This window comes from Diabrotica virgifera, chromosome 10 (genome assembly GCF_917563875.1).
Source record: "Diabrotica virgifera virgifera chromosome 10, PGI_DIABVI_V3a".
NCBI lineage: Eukaryota > Metazoa > Arthropoda > Insecta > Coleoptera > Chrysomelidae > Diabrotica > Diabrotica virgifera.
In genome coordinates this window covers 150,182,382-150,197,957 of record NC_065452.1, presented here as the reverse complement: position 1 = coordinate 150,197,957, position 15,576 = coordinate 150,182,382, and the positions used below count along the sequence as shown (strand labels likewise).

General features: G+C 32.9%; 1 protein-coding gene across 1 annotated transcript in view; it reads left to right on the top strand.

Moving 5' to 3' along the window:
• The first annotated feature begins 667 nt into the window (after nucleotides 1–667).
• The window catches only part of LOC114332483 (solute carrier organic anion transporter family member 5A1-like), a 233,732-nt gene continuing 218,823 nt past the window's right edge, over nucleotides 668–15,576 (top strand). Inside the window, exon 1 of the mRNA XM_028282280.2 lies at nucleotides 668–958. The gene's annotated coding sequence lies outside the window, so the exon portion shown is untranslated. The remainder of the gene's footprint in view (nucleotides 959–15,576) is intronic.

The following is a 15,576-nucleotide window of genomic DNA, read 5'->3' as shown; positions in this document are numbered from 1 at the left end:
ATTAGAAGAATTTTTTACTAAGCAACAACATTTTTGTTTGGATAATTTATTAATATTTTGTATTTTGACAACGACGTCCCATTTGGACGTCAAAACCTTAATAAAATCATTTTTTAGTTAAATTGTGGCTTATTTCCCATTTAGAATAGTTAATTTCAAAGTTCAAAGAGCTGTAACTTTTTTATGTGTACATTTTTACTAAGGTAAGTTAGGTTCAATCGAACTATTTTTGACCCCTGAATATGTAATTTAATTTATGACTTGCCTTTTTGTTACACCCTGTATACAGAAATACATATCATTGAATTGCAACAAATGTACCTATGCAACTTACAATACAGAAAATAATAGCAATATTCATAATATAGCTATAATTCACATTTTCAGTTAAAAAAGACTAGAATAATAAAATTATATTTATTATTATGTTATGTGAATAATTATTATCATATTATAACAAATAAATATTAAATATTATATAGATTTATAACTTTTATACATTAGCGCCATCGTTACGTGACTAGAGGAGGTGAGACCAATTTCAGGTTATTTTGGAGCGAAATCTGCATTTCGGAAAGTTGAGAGACTCATACAGGTCTCTACTTACCAATGTTTTTGTTGTGAGCTGCTGATTTGTGTTGTTTGAACGATGTGCGGGTCTGTACGTACGTCTGTAGTTTGTGGTTGTGCTTGAATTCAACTTCAGTCAATCCATTGTGCACGGACAAAATCGCAGTGACGTGACAGATCACAGCTGTAAGTGCATGTGCTCTGGGTTTGTTTCATAAACTTTATCGAATTTGTTAGTGAAGTGTTTAGACTTTTTAGTTACTAACTCGGAACATGTAAAAACTGTATTCTGTGATCTCTTCTGTGTTGTGATAAATTAGAAACGAATTTTATTTAACTAAGTGCATTTTCTAAGGCCCTTTGGTGATGAAACATTGAACTCCTGGAGGTAAAATTTCTTGAGCATTTTTTTTTCTATAAGAAGCTGCAGTTAGTCAGTGTATTCAAGTAAAAATCATTTTTTGACACACTTTATGTCTCTCAGTTAATGAAACCAATGCTGTGCAATGATATTTCATTCATTTTTGGTAATGTAATCATGACAAAATTCTTCCTTTCTTTTTATTGGTTGGACTAACAATCCGTTTCACACCTCTGTTAGGTAAATTAGACTAAAGGTGTTTCATAACTGTAATAACTTTAATAACATTAAATAATTGTAGTACTATACTAATAAGGAGGTAAAAATGTCCTGTTATTCTGACTAGTATGGGTTATAAGAGAATGAAGTATTTCAGTAAATACAATTTTTCATGTTATTGCCTAAATGACACTGTTATAAATGTATTTCTGTATTAAAAATGTTACTATAAAGATATTTATTTTGTATCCCCCCCCCTAAATATGTGTAAATTAAATTTGTTTATTGATTTGCAGTTAGGGTAGTAATAATGTTTTATTTTATTGCTTATAGTACTACAATCTATCTAAGAGACTAATTAATTTTCAGCTCGGCGAAGTGATATTGTTGGAAGTGTAAAATTCCATAAACAAGGAATCTACCTGTTTTATAGAATAATCCCTTGTTTATGTAAGCAAATATTTCGAACAATGGTACCCTGCTGTCCCTGCTGAACTAAATAGAAATACGTCTATTAGATAGATTGTAGGACTATATTTCCCGTTTAATATTAAACATAAGTTCCGTTATTATATTCTTTATAGTTTTTCCAATGCTTATTTTTGTCTAGTTTTGTCTAGTTCCTTGTTTCATGGCTTTTTTCTAGCCTGTTGTAGTCTTTTAGTGTTTCAGTTCAACACTTTTTATTTTAACAATTTCCATCCATCTTTTGTGTAGTTTATGTCTGTGTGTTTGCCCAATAAGTTTTCTAGTGGGCATTATTTTTGTTAATCTCTTGTTTTCCATCTTTTTGTGTACTCCAACAGTCTTATTCCCTTTGCTTTTATATTTGTTGTTTATTTAAATTGATTGCATAGAAGGTTTACAAATAATAGTGTCTTCATTATCCGAATGGCCTCTTAAAAATGACCATAAGGTAATAAAAATAATCTTCCCTTATAAATATTTTATTGTTAAAAATTTGTTAATTAAAAAATAGTTCCGGAAATTTTGCAGTTTTTAAATTCCAAGAATTTGGACTTGATAAACTGCTTATAATTTATAATCTTCACTACCCTATTGTAGTTCTGCAATCAAACTAAGAGAGTCATTACTATTTAGCTCAGCAGAGTACTATTGTTAGAAACCTGTACTTAAATAAACAAGGGATCATTCCATAAAACAGGTAGATCCCTTGTTGATAGAATTTCAGGTCTGGAAGAATAGCACCCTGCTGAACTGAATATTAATGACACTCTTAGATATATTGTCAGACTCTACAAGGGTAAATTGTGGGTTCTTCAGGGATTCAGTGTTCATAAATTAATTTGTAAGTTAACCTGTTGTATATAATTACTATTAGATACCTATCAAGATATTTTAGAAAACCTTAATCTTGCTTATATTACAAAGTCATTTGTATTTTAATGGTGTGGTAAAGTTTTCGGCCCAGGTAGAAATTAATAAATTTTAATCGTATTGTATGTACTTACTTTTAATTATTATACCTCCTATTCAGTATGTTCACCTCTCGAAAATCAAGGATACCACTCAAATGCAAATGACTTTGTAACTGGATTAAAATACGGTTTTCTAAAATATCTTGATAGGTACTATACTTCCCATTTACTATTTAATATGTCTCATTATTATATTTCTTATAACTTTTCCAATGGTTACTTTACAATTTTGTCTTGTTCCTTGTTCCATGGTTTCTTTCCCTTTTGTAGTCTTTTAGTGTTTTTGGCACTTTCCACCTAGTTTTTGTGTGGTTCAAATCTGTGTTTTCTCCTAATAAGGTTTCTAGTTAGCATTAGTTTTGTTAATCTATTGTTTTCCATCTTTTTGAGTACTCCAACCATCTTATTTTCTTTGCTAATATTATTTGATGTTGATTTAAATTTATTGTTTAGAAGGTGCACAAAAATAAGTATAGTGCCTTCATCCTAATGGCCCCTTAAAATGATAGTAAAATAATAAAAATAATCCCCTTTATCAATCTTCTACTGAGGTAATAATGTATGTTATACTGAGTATGATTTATAAAACAGTAAAGTACTTCAGTAAATATAATTTTTCATAATAATACCTAAATGACAATGTGACAGAGTGCTTTCTGTATTAAAGATATTGCTGGATTTTGCATTCCCTCAAATATAAATTTTATTTATTTATAAGGTAGCAGGATATGTAGAGTAACACAAGCTATTTTTTATTTGATCTTTTTATTTGATCTCATTTACTATTTAATATAAGTCTTATTATTATATTGCCTATAGTTTTTCCAGTGCTAACTTTACTAATTTTATTTGTGTAAGTAATTCCTTGTCCCATGGCTTTTTTCTAGTCTTTTGTAGCATTTTAGTGTTTTCAACACTTTCCACTCATCTTTTGTATGGTTTATATTATATGATGTATATATTATTCTTAATAAAAGTTGAGGAATGTTTATTAGTAGATAATTGTCAAATATTGGAGCTCATACTGAAATATAATACAATATATGAAATTAAAGACAATATTCTGTTTCCCATTGTCTTGAATGTACCACCATCTATAAATAGTCCTTCCTAACCCCATTTGAATTCAAAAATAATGAGAAACCCAATCTGACTAAATCAATATCCTTTCAAACAATGCCATATTGGTGGTCTTATAAGTGGGTGAGTCATCCAATATCATCCAAACAAGATATTGTTTTCAGGTTTCACATTCACACCAGCCACTGATTTAATTCAACTACCTGCTAGACAAACATGAGAACTAGTTTTGGAAGTTTGGGTTTATTTGCGGTGGTAATGAACCCATTCAATTAAATATTCTAACATTGTGACTTATTTGGAAAAATAAATGAAAATGACAAATTGCATCCACTAATGAAAATGTGGCTATCTATACTAAAATCACAATAACGATGCACTACAAATAAACAAACCAACCAAGACACTTTAATGTTACGAGGAGCACTCCCGAATCATGATTTACAATGTATAAACTTTGTAAATCATGATTTGGGATTTATGCAATGTAGGTGTATATACATTGTAAATCATGATTTGCGAGTGCTCCTAGTAACATTCAATGTGTCTTGGTTTGTTTATTTCTAGTGCATATTTATTGTGATTTTAGTATTAGTCCAGGGCGCATCTGTTTTGAGATGGACGTTGAGAGGTGACTCAAATTTTTTTGCAGAAATTGCTTGAAAATAACTCAAATAATAATATTTGAGTTATCCTCCCACTCAAAATGGTCCGGAACATTGTTTAAATAATCAAAATGTCAAAATATGAAGGAAAAATTCGATTGTTTTTATTGGTTTTTTGATTATAACTTTAAAACTGTTCATTTCTGAGAAAAGTTGTACTGACATAAAAGTTGCGTAATTAAATTTCCTACAATATAGAAGTGATTAAAAATTAAAAAAATAGTCACCCTTGTTGCAAAATAGCAATAATTGCGAAAAAAACCATACGAAAATAAGTATTCGCATTTTACGTTTTTTAACCATTTATGCTACACGTAGGACCTTCATATTTTACCCAGAAAAACTTTATGATATAGTACAACAACACTGTAAATTTCATTAAGATCGGTTTAATAGATTTTGCAAAATAAATTTTGCAATCCAGCTTTCGCAAAAAAAATTCATTTTTTTAAAATGTTGCAGGACTAAAAATAAAGTAGATAGCAAGTTGAATTTTTTTTTTGATTATAGACGTGTACTGTACCTTTCATTTGCAATTTGCAAAATTAAAATGGATTAATTACCACGGCGTCAGGAAATTTTTTAAATAAACATTAATTTTTGGTGCTACGCGCAGGACAGCGGTGTTCGATTCACACAAGTTGATTTCCACCAAAATTTCTTCCAATCTTTATCTAATATATTATTTTCTTACTCTATATTTTGTTGTATTTTAATATTTTAATTCCACAAAAATCAAACTAATTTTATTATTGTTTGTGAAATGTTGTTTAAACAATTGCATATGTTTAAAAATAATAAACTTTTATTCTCTAAGTTAAAATATATGAAAAAAGAAAGTTTTTGCTAAAAAAGTGTTATTTCGAAGGATAGAGTATGTGTTTTTATTTTGCAATAAACAAATTTATTTATTTATATCAAAATGTAAACAAAAATTAAAATGTATCCATCATTATCAAAGGTCATTGGAATGCCCAATCAGAGCAAACTATCCGCTGTCCTGTGCGTAGCACCAATAATTAATGTTTATTTAAAAAAATTCCTGACGCCGTGGTAGTTAATCGATTTTAATTTTGCAAATTGCAAAGGAAAGGTACAGTACACTTCTATAAGCAAAAAAAAAATTTCAACTTGCTATCTGCTTTATTTTCAGTCCTGTAACATTTTGAAAAAATGAATTTTTTTTGCGATAGCTGAATTGCAAAATTTATTGTGCAAAATCTATTAAACCGATCTTAATGAATTTTACAGTATTATTTTACTGTATCATAAAGTTTTTCTGGGTGAAATATGAAGGTCCTAAGTGTAGCACAAATGGTTGAAAAACGTAAAATGCGAATACTTGTTTTTGTATGGTTTTTTCGCAATTATTGCTATTTTGCAACAAGAGTGACTATTTTTTAAGTTTTTAACCAATTCTATATTGTAGGAAATTTAATTATGCAACTTTTATGTCAGTACAACTTTTCTCGGAAATGAATACTTTTAAAGTTATAATGAAAAAACGAAGATAAAAATCGAATTTTTCCTTCATTTTTTGACATTTTGATTATTTAAACAATGTTCCGGACCTTTTTGAGAGGGAGGATAACTCAAATATTATTATTTGATTTATCTTCAAGCAATTTGTGCAAAAAAATTTGAGTCACCTCTCAACGTCCAAATGTACTAATATTTTTACAGATGCGCCCTGGTCTATATTGTTTGTTTTATAAGGTTGCAGATCATGTAGGGTTAGGGTAGAAATAAAATATATTTTTTATCGCCAACCGGCACTTAAGTCATTCATTATTGTACTCATTTGCCCTCATTTGCGGCAGTAAATTAACACTTTATTGTATTGAAAAAAGAATTTTACTTTACCTCCGCGATTATTCGAGATTGAATGTAAGTGGTCGATGGCTGTAATCGATTATTTATTTGAGCCAGCTTACAATTTATTTACTTTAATTATTAAAAATATTGCACAAAATTTACGACATTATTAATTAAATTTATGTCAAAAGTGAAATTCTGTAGTATTTTGTAAACACATAATATTCATATAAACTAAATCAAAACTTTCCCGATTTAGTAATTATTCAATATTGATAACTATCGATTAAAAATCGAAAGCGGCCATCATGCAAAAGTCGTCTGTCATCGCTGTCATGACAACGTCTAAAATCTAAAAAATTCTTAAAATTGTAAATTGTAGGTAAGTGTTAAAACCAATATCAAATTGTTGGCGATAAATTTTTGTATTCATCATGTCAGTAAAGACTATTTATCGAACTCCTCTGTTATTCGCCTCGCTCGCTTCGTTTCATAAAGAGTAACTTTACTGACTTGTTATATAAATAAATATTATTTACTATTTCCGTATTTCCTCCGTGTCTTTACAACCCTTCGTTGGTTTTAGTCGTCTTGGAAAATATGCCTCCATTCCTCTCTGCCTTGAGCAGTCTTCATCCAATTCTCCACGCCCATAGATAGCTCTAAGATCTCCTGCTATATTATCTCGCCACCGGAGTCGAGGTCGTCCACGTGGTTTTCTTCCAGTTGGGATTTCTATTCTTTCGATAGAATGTCTTCTGAGGTGCCTGTCCATTGGAGTCTTCTAGACTTTATTTCTTTTACTATGTTAGCATCTGGATATATTTCTTCGAGCTCTTTGTTAGTTCTTATCCTATATTGACCTGCTGGTTCATCAAGCACAGGCCCAAAGATCTTTCTTATGATTTTTCTTTCCCAAGCACGTGGTCGGTGTTTGTTTGCTTTTGTTATGGTCCACGTTTTGCTACCATACATCACTACAGATTGTATGATTGTTTTATAGTTGTAATTTGTATTTCTTATCTGTTTCGATTTTATAAGCTTTTGAAGGGCATAAAGACATCTGTTGCCGGCTTGTATCCTGCTGTTTCTTTCTTGTGTTCCATTATTGTCGTTAGTTATTGTTGTTCCAAGATACTTAAATTCTCTAAAAAACTCATTAGTCTCTGCCACTTGGTAGTACCTAAGGTCTTTGTACCATACCTTCTTTGTTTCCAGAGGTTACGTTCACTACGGAGACCATCACATAGTATCCTAGCCTATAGCATACCCAAGTAGTACCAAACGGGTTTATTAAGTCTTTTAAGGATGCTTTAAAACTACAGAATAAAACTAAAATTAAAACCAATTGGTTTTTAAGTGAACCTTAAGGTTGCAATAAAACCGCTTTCAGCATAAAAGGGCCCACACTGAAAGAGGTCAATAAAACCACAAATAAAAACCTTTTTTGTTTTCTCAAGGAACTGGTTTTAAAGCTGCAATTAAGGTGCCTTTAAAACCATTTTAAAAGACACTTTAAGGGCCGGTATTTCCAACCTCACTTAAGCCAAAGCTTACTTTAAGCCTTTGCTTAGGCTCAGATGCCTGTATTTCCACTTCAATCAGGCTTACACCAAATAATTTTAAGCTCGCGCGGTAGTTGGTTTAAGCCTTTGCTTAAAATTTGTTTTCTGTTTTTTGAGGTTATTTCTATAGATTATTAATTATAGAGTTGTTTTGAAAACCAACTTTTAAGTAATAACGTTATTATTGGATTATTAAATAATAATCTATTAATTTATTAATCGTAATAACGATTATTAAAGTTCTTACTACTTTTGGAAGGTGTAGGCACATGAAAATTGTTTATTTCTACAATGCTTGGTAGGTATATTTATTTTACAAAAATAAACTTACATTCCAATTTGACATTTTAAGGAATATATCCAATAAACAAAATTACAAAGACGGATCTATTGCTTATGCAAAATAACAATAAAAATATAACCAGAGAAAATATAGACAATAAACTAAAAACACATGTACCATGTACACAAAATTAAGTGAAGTAAAAATAACATTGATACAGATGACAAGATAAAATTAAATGTCAACAGTAGTGGTTTTTACCTCAGAACAGTTAGCTCTGGCACTTTGACGTATTCAGAGGTACCAAACCAATTAACTTTACAGCTGAGCATCAGTTTAGTTAAGAGAATGATGGAAATACGGCACCCAGCTTAAGCTTCTCCTTAACTTTTGACACAGGCTTAGCTAAGCAAAAGCTTAAGTAGCTATTGAAATACCGGCCCTAGTGCAGGCAGTTTTATAGCAAACTTAAAAAGGTTTCTTAAATGGAGGCTTTTAAAGACAATTTACCATATTAAATGATTCTTTAATCCCATATATACTCCATATAGGTCAACAAATGTTAACATGTGTTATGATAGGTAGATGCGTATTTGTAACCATAAAATAATAAAAAGTACTTGGTTATTTCGGAATGTCAAGATAGAAAAACTCTCGCGCAACCAACTTTATTGATAATGTTAACAAAAATAGGTCTAAATAACTCACGCGCCCTAAAATTTCTGACTTTTGGCGATTAAAAAATAATAATAATAATAAAACAATTTAAATTCGAAAAATATTAATTTGAAAGAAAAATAATTTTATTTACAATTTTAATGTTTTAATGTAAAAATAAATCGAATTTATGTCTTTAAGTCGCTTATTTATAATTTTTATGTAAGCCTTTATATTATAATCTATCATGGCTTTCAGCATCTCCAGAAAGCAATATGGCCGAAAACCAAATAAAACTATTTGGTCTATCGACAGAGAATTGTTAAGATCAAATGGTTTTATTTTATACCTTTCCAAGAGCATATTATCCTACATAAAAGCAAGGTTGCCTTGGAATTAAAACCGTTTAGTTTTAATGCTGCTGTCAATAATGCCACTCGGTTTTAATGTGAATGTTACCTTAAAATCGAGGCTTCGTATTGCTGTATGTGTTGTCTTCTTCTTCTTCTTCGTATTGCTGTATGCGTTGTCTTCTTCTTCTTCTTCGTCTAGCCATTCACGTCCACATCTGAACGTAAGCCTCTTCAAGTCTTCCTTTCCATTGTTTTTTGTTGTACGCTACTTGTAGCCAATTTTTCCCGGCAGTTCGTTTCAGATCATCTGTCCATCTCATAGGAGGTCTGCCTCTGGGTCTTTTGTGTTCGTATGGTCTCCAGGTTAGAATTGTTCTGTGCCCTTTGTTAAGATCGCTCCTAGCTACATGTCCAGCGTATTCCCATTTTAATTTTAGTGATTTTTGTACCGCATCGGTGACTTTGGTTTTCTGTCTTATCCATGTGTTTGTTTTCCTGTCCTTAAGTGATATGCATTGCTCTTTCCATCGCGTATTGAGTGACTCTGAGTTCATATTCTTTTTTGTGATTGCCCATGTTTGTGCCCCATATTTATGTTAATATCGGAATAATGCATGCATCAAAAACTTTAGATCTAAGATGTAGTTGAATTTGCTGATTTCTGAGTATATAGTTCAGTTTGCCGAATGCTGCCCATGCTAACTTTCTTCTTCTTTTTATTTCTTCCGTTTGAATTTCCCTTTTTTATTCTTCAACTTTTTCTATAACTTTGTTGTTTATTATTGTCATCGTTTCTTCGGAGTGCATGACTTTTGTTTTGTTTAAATTCATTTTCAGTCCTATTTTAGAAGATTCTGTGTGTAGTTCTGAAAGCATGGTTTGCAGTTCTTGTAGATCAGTAGCTATCAGGATTATGTCATCCGCAAATCGTAGATTACTGAGGTAGCGGCCATTGATGTTTATTCCCTTATATTTCCAATTTAGATTTTTAAAAACGTCCTCCAAAACTAAGGTGAACAGTTTGGGTGATAGAGTGTCTCCCTGTTTGACTCCCCTGTTTAATGGTACAGGGTTCGTGTATTCATTTTCATTTAGGTAGTATGTAGCTGTAGCTTGGTTCATAGTTTCTTTTATTAAGTTAATATATCTGCTGTCTGTGTGTGTTGTATTCCTTTAAAAATAAGCCGTAATGACCAGTTCATTTATATTTTAAGTACTTGCGACTTATTTCTTCCATACTAACTGTACTTCCACTTTTTGTAACACACTACACCACTGTTTCGCTCTAAAACAAATGGCCGACCATTTTGGACATGAAAGAACAGGGGATGAGTTTAATTTTATTGTTTCTAACAAGAAGCATAGTTTAGTCTTTACGATAACCAAATTGATTCAGTTAAGAGCGTTTGGTTTTAATATAGCCTAATAATTGCTTTTAAGAAAGCAACTTTAAAGAAAACTAACAAAATAGTTTTAAGGCATATGATTTACTGACATAATAGTCTTGAGATCAAGTAGTTTTAATAGTTTTATTAGTCATATTAGGAGAATCTTTAAAACTGCAATAAAACTAAAAGGTCACAAACTAGTATCTAATAAAACCAAATAGTCCGGAAGTTCTTCATAAAACTGATTAGTTTTAAATAAAGTGAACTGAGAATAAACCATTTTAAAACTACAATAAGACAAATTATTTATTAAGATTAATTAGTCTTATTTTATAACCTTATTAGATACTTAGTGACAAATGCTTAACAATTTTAAAGTTCTGGCAGTATACCTACAAGGTAATTTTAAAACCATGATCTTCTTATTTACCACAATAAAACCTTTATAAACCTTAAATAAAACTAAAATGTTTTTATTATGCTACTTGGGTAGTGTCCTACTCTTCATATTCGTGAATTCTCACATATAAAATTCTAATGAGTCCCGTGGCCTCAACGAAGACCAACAGTTTTCTTATTTCTTGGTTTAGGATCTCTTCTAGTTCAAACCTCAGTTGACCCGTGAATTCCTACCTTACATCACTTAGCGCATTGCAGTGGTACAGTATGTGTATGGCAGTATCTTCTTCCATTTCGTACTTTCTGCACCATGGTTCATTCACTTTACCTCGTTTGTATAGGTGGTTTCTTAAACGACAATGTCCAATCACCATTTCAGTGACCGTTTTCATCTCTCTTGAGGTTCATCAGATTCTTCGAGAGATTTTATCACAAATTTTTTACAGTGTACTTTTTACTCATTCAAAACAAAGAAGCGGATCCCAACTGTGTATTGCCAACGATTTGGAGAATCAATTCCACTGTCCTTGGAATTTTATTTTGTTTTCCTCAATCTGATGCGGATGGAATATCGTAAAACCAAAGATATTTTTAATGTATGTGCGGACATACTTATCCTTTTGAACACACCAACCCTATAGAGATATAAAACTAAAATACTTTACGTCTAGACGTCGTTTCGAACAAGTATTGTCAATAAAATGCAGCCATAGGAAAAATACTGTTAACCTTCCGTGCTTTTGCAACTGTTTTATTACATTTTTACCAAAACCTATAAAACTGCATCTCGGCTCTACCCATATTTTATATTTTTATTATTTAAGACTTATCATCCTTTTATAGGTGTGCAAGCTACTTTACTTGTATGTTATGTTATCATAACGCACGATGTATTTTCGTACATGACCTTAATATCCAAAAATATTTATTTTCTAATTAATTAAGACGCTGCTTGAGTCCGATGACATTAACAGACATACGATGAACCTCTAAAACGAATTCGACACTAGTGATGTTGAAAAAGTAACTATTCGTTACAAAGTACTCGTTACTTACGATTACCGAAAGTAACGATTACTAGGTATACAGAGAGGCAAATCGTTACTTTGATTACTTTGATTACTCTGATTACTTCGTACCAATCGTATCAGAGCGAGTACCTATTTGAGTATTGTATCTACAATCGGTTGATATCGGAAGCAGGCCGGTATTCCACGAGTGTTCGGTATCAGTACAGTTAACTAAAATTTTATCTATGAAGGGCGAAGGCTATGAAGAGTTTTACAGGATTACAGGGTGCTGAGAAGTAGCTGAAACAGGGGGAGGTAAATCATTTAACAAAGCATGCACACAGAAACAGATGTCTATACGATAAAATACGATTTGTCGAGGTAGGTAATTCACAGATGTTTGTTCCTTTGAAAATAAAAATGCAACACATTTTAATAATAAATAAATACACACTATTCTTATCAGGCCTAGAAAAAAAAATACCTAGCTTAGATTGACCGGAAAAAATGTAAAAATGATAATATTTCTAGATTATGATCATCATCATCATCATTCTCTTTGCCTTATCCCTATGCGGGGTCGGCTTCCCTAATTGCATTTCTCCACACAATTCTGTCTTGGGTCATATCAATGTTAATCCCCTTTACCAACATGTCCTGCCTTATCGCCTCCCCCCAGGTCTTCTTTGGTCTTCCTCTCCTACTCCTTCCAGGAATCTGCACTTCAGCTATTCTTCGTATTGGGTGATTAACGTCTCGACGTTGAACATGACCGAACCATCTTAACCTATGCTCTCTCATTTTGGCATCAATTGGTGCCACACCTAGACTTCCCCTAATATACTCATTTCTAATTTTATCCTTCTTTGTCACTCCACTCATCCATCTAAGCATTCTCATTTCCGCCACATGCATTCGTTGTTCCTCTTTCTTTTTCACTGCCCAACATTCAGTTCCGTACATCATAGCCGGTCTTATGGCTGTTTTATAGAATTTTCCCTTCAGCTTCATTGGAATTTTTCTGTCACACAACACACCACTCGCTTCTTTCCACTTCATCCATCCAGCCCTAATTCTACTGCATGCATCTCCATCTATTTCTCCATTACTCTGTAATACCGATCCTAGGTACTTAAAACTATTGCTTTTCACAATCATTTCACCATCCAAAGATACCATTTTATTTGTACTAGCTCCATCTTTAAATGAACATTCCAAATACTCTGTTTTTGTCCTACTAAGTTTTAAACCTTTTTCCTCCAGAGCTTGTCTCCACTGTTCCAGTTTTTGTTCTAAGTCTCTTTCACTATTTCCTACTAACACGACATCATCAGCATACATTAAGCACCATGGAATGTTACCCTGTAGTTTCGCTGTTATCTGGTCCAAAACTAATGAGAATAAATACGGACTAAGCACAGAGCCTTGGTGCAATCCTACTTTCAAATGAAATTTATCAGTCTCTCCCACACCTGTCCTAACACTAGTCGTTACTCCCTCATACATATCCCTCACAATCTTTACATATTCACCAGGGACTCCTTTCTTATTGAGTGCCCACCACAGAATCTCTCGAGGAACTCTATCATATGCTTTCTCAAGATCAATGAATACCATATGAGCGTTTGTTTCTTTACTCCTGTATTTTTCCATCAACTGCCTTATAATGAAAATTGCATCTGTTGTTGATCTACCCTGCATAAAGCCAAATTGATTCTCGGATATTTCGGTCTCTTCACGTATCCGTCTGTCAATTACTCTTTCCCATATTTTCATGGTGTGGCTAAGCAGTTTTATAGCCCTGTAGTTTGTACATTGTTGTATATCTCCCTTGTTTTTGTAAACAGGTACCAGTATACTGTTTCTCCATTCGTCTGGCATTTGTCCGACTTCCATAATTCTATTAAATAGACCTGCTAGCCACCTTGTTCCTGTCTCTCCCAATGCTCTCCATACTTCCCCAGGAATATCATCTGGTCCTACCGCTTTTCCTTTCTTTATTTTTTGAAACGCTTGAGCCACTTCCTCGTTGGTTATTTTGGTGACCATTGCTGCTACTGTCTCCGTTGACTCTACAGGCTGTCTGTCAAATTCTTCATTTAATAAGCTGTCAAAGTACTTTCTCCATCTCTTTTTGACTTCCCTTTCGTGAACTAGTATTTTATTATTTTCATCACGGATACATCTAATCTGATTAAAATCTTTTGCTTTCCTTGCTCTCTGTTTGGCTATTTTATATATCTTCGTTTCGCCTTCCCTGGTATCAAGTTGATCATATAGGTTTGAATACGCTTCTGCTTTGGCTTTTGCTACTGCTACTTTCGCTTCCTTTTTCGCCACCATATAGTTTTGAAGATCTGTGTCGGATCTGGTTTCTTGCCACTTTTTATATAATTTTCTCTTCTCTTTTATTTTTCCTTGTACTTCGTTTGACCACCACCAAGTCTCTTTATCCTCAAACTTTTTTCCTGACGTTTTCCCAAGTATTTCAATAGCAGTCTCTCTAATACTACTGGCCATTTTTCTCCAAATTGTATTAGGGCTTCCTTTCATGTTCCAACATATTTTTTCTACTATTCTTCTCCTCTATAGACCTTCTTTCTCATCTTTCAGCAGCCACCATTTGATTTTTTGTGGTCCTCTCCGATATTTTTGTTTAGTTTCGCTTTTTACTTCGATGTCCAGAACAAGCAGCTTATGTTGTTGGCTTACTGTCTCACTAACTATTACCTTGCAGTCCTCGCATTCACGTATGTCTTCTTTCCTTATCATGAAGTAGTCTATTTGGGATTAATGTTGTCCACTTTTGTAGGTAATAAGTTGAGTTTCTCTCTTTTTAAAGAATGTGTTAACAATCGCCACATCCAATGCTGTTGCTAATTCAAGCATGTCATCTCCAGCTTCATTTCTAGTTCCAAAGCCTAATCAACCATGTATTGCTTCGTATCCTGCCTTGGCTTGGCCCACATGTGCATTGAAATCACCTCCTATTATAACTTTCTCCTCTGACGGAATATCACTCAGGACGTCTCCTAATTGGTCATAGACAGCTCTTCTTTCATTCTCACCCAGACCTGTTTGAGGAGCATACACACACAACATTCAATACCTCTTTATCAATTACAAATTTCACTGACATCATTCTATCGCTCGTTCTTACAACTTCTACTACGTTATCTTTCATTTCACTATCAGCAATTATACCAACTCCATTTCTAGTGTTACTACTCCCTACATACCACAATTTGTATCCTTCACCTAGTTCTTTCGCCCTTTGTCCTTTCCACCTAGTTTCTTGAATACAAGCAATTTGAACTCTTCTTCGTTTGAGCGCATCCACTAACTCCAGACTCTTACCTGTAAGACTACCAAGATTCCAAGACCCTATCCTGATTTTTCTAACCTGCAATGGTGTCCCCCCTGAGATAGTCCTCACCCGGAGATCCGAACGGAGGCTCATTTTACTTCCGGAACATTTTACCTCAGGAGATGCCATCATTTCAGTATAAGTTTTTACTGCGTTTGGAGAAGGTCTTTTCATTATTATGGCCTGAAAAGATTTTTGGATATTTGTTGCCTGAATGCCTTTTCTATCAGCACCATACCCTGCCCTGCACGTTTAGCCAATACACCACCAATGCAACCAAAGTGCAGTATTACCCCACACCCGCCTGCATTTTTCTGTATAGGCCAGGATCCCTACTGTAAGGACTGCCCTATAAGCCAATGTATTGTTGCCCGTATCCCGCCGCTAGGAGGCACGTACTTTGGT